This window comes from Megascapheus bottae, unplaced genomic scaffold (genome assembly GCF_031878675.1).
Source record: "Megascapheus bottae isolate mThoBot1 unplaced genomic scaffold, mThoBot2.hap1 HAP1_SCAFFOLD_99, whole genome shotgun sequence".
In the NCBI taxonomy this organism is placed as follows: Eukaryota; Metazoa; Chordata; class Mammalia; order Rodentia; family Geomyidae; genus Megascapheus; species Megascapheus bottae.
Window position 1 is genome coordinate 524,097 of NW_028327304.1, and position 1,990 is coordinate 526,086.

The 1,990-nt window shown below is 43.5% G+C and overlaps 1 pseudogene; it reads right to left on the minus strand.

Annotated features, from left to right (window-relative positions):
* Positions 1-943: 943 nt before the first annotated feature.
* On the minus strand, positions 944-1,429 carry LOC150040138 (putative RNA-binding protein EIF1AD pseudogene; annotated as a pseudogene).
* Positions 1,430-1,990: the final 561 nt, after the last annotated feature.

A 1,990-nucleotide genomic window follows, 5' to 3' on the forward strand; every position in this document is an offset into this window, starting at 1 on the left:
GCAGTAGAGCACTTATCTAATAAATCTAAGGCTCTTTAGTCAATGGCTGCAACTGTAAAAAGAAGTGAGAGTAATATCCAATTATAATCCCTAATTCATGATTCCAAAACACTTTATTATCATAAAATGGTAACATACAAGACCAACTATCAATGTATAAGTAAAAATGACATGTTTAATGAAAACACTTGTATTTTATAATATGAAAGTTACACTTCCTCAGCCTAATGAAAAGAATTATTCTTTTTTTCTGATTTTTTTTTTAGTGGGTCAGTGGATTGAACTTGGCCATGGTGCTATCCCTGAACCTCAGATCTCAGCCAACTGAGTAGCTAAGATTATATGCATGAGCCTCTGGGCCAAGCTCATTTCTTTCTCTTTCATAATATAATTGTTACTTAGGATAGGAAAATGAATTTTTTTGTTTTATTTATTTCAAGAATTTATTAATGTTGACTTTCATCCTATTTCAAAGACATGTTAACAAACAAGTATTGAAGAAGGGAATCTCCATATATAATTACTGGTACTTAGTTCTTCGAAAACATAATTAAAATAGATACATTTTAATGTATATAATAAAACATGTCTATAGAATCATAATTTTTTGTTGTTTAACTGGAGATAAGAATCTCACACTACCCTGACTTAGCTGGCTTTAAACGAAAACTCAGCTCCAAGTAGCTAGGATAACAGGCAAAATCCACCAGCGCATGTCTTTTTTTTTTCCAAAGGAGATATAATCCTGTCATGGGCTTTTTCTGCCTTGGCAGGCCTTCAACCACAATCCTCAAATCTCATCCTTCTGAGTAGCTAGGATTTAAGGGGGACCCTGCCCTGTCCCCATCCAGGGCAGAAGATCTGCAGGGTACCCTAGGAATTTCCAAGCCCAGAGGAACCAGGGACTAGCTCCTGAGCAAGTGGAGAAGTGGATCCCTGGCTCTCAGCCTGCCTCTTCCTCTTCATTTTCATGATACTGTCTGCGGTAGGTGTTAACTGAAGAGGTCAGGATCAACTTCAAAGCGAGACTCTTCTCCTTAGGTCTGTGGCTCATCTATGAGCTCTGGCTGAGGCTGCCTGTTCTTGTTGTTCTGTTTCTCAGCCACTTCATAGAATGCTTCAGGCCAGAGCAGTTCCTTCTGCAGAGAGTGCACATGGTCCTTGCAGAGCACAAAGGAGATCTCAGCCTTCACTTTCTGTCCCTCTTCAATGGGGTCAACAATGAGAAAGTCTCCTCTCTTAATCCAGATGTTCTTTCCATACATGGAGGGTATGCTCACCAGGAAGAGCTGCCCCTGTGCTGTCTCCACCTCAAGTAGATTGTTTCCTGGGGTCCTGAGTACCCTCACAATCTGCAGCTTGTCAGAGGGTACATGTGTTCCCCCAGCACCTCCTTCACCACATGCTTCCTCTTGGTGACCTTGAACATGCTGAGTCCTGTCCAGAGTAATGAGTGAAGCAGAGACTGTCAAATTCTCTTCACAATGTCTTCAGATGGCACTCTCAGAAATCAGGAGTGCTTTGAAGATGAACAGCCTTTTATTGAGGAGTGACTTCGGCCCTCAGGTCCCACAGGCACCTTCTGGTTGGCTGCTGCTGGGAAAGACTCCTGCAGGATGTGCTTCCAGGCTGAGCCAATGCAGACACAAGATGGCGCTTGCCAAAGATTGGGATGGTAGCATTGGCTTGAAGCCAAGTGTCCCCTGTTTCCAGTTTCTGCGAACACAGTAGCAAGCCCTCGTCGAACTGAATTTCCGGAGCTCTTCGGAATCCTCCTGGTCATAATTCCTTCCCTTTGTCAGTCCCTCTAATCCTTCCTGATGTTAGGTCCATCAAAGGGAAATCCTAGCAGCACAGGAGCCTTCGATGCTTCCACAGAATGCTGGCTGCTGGTAGGCTAGCACAGGAGGCACCGCTGCTGAGGAGACTGCGGAAGCTCCAAGAGCTACAGCTCTCTGAACTGCAGGATGCTCAAACTACCCAATTTATA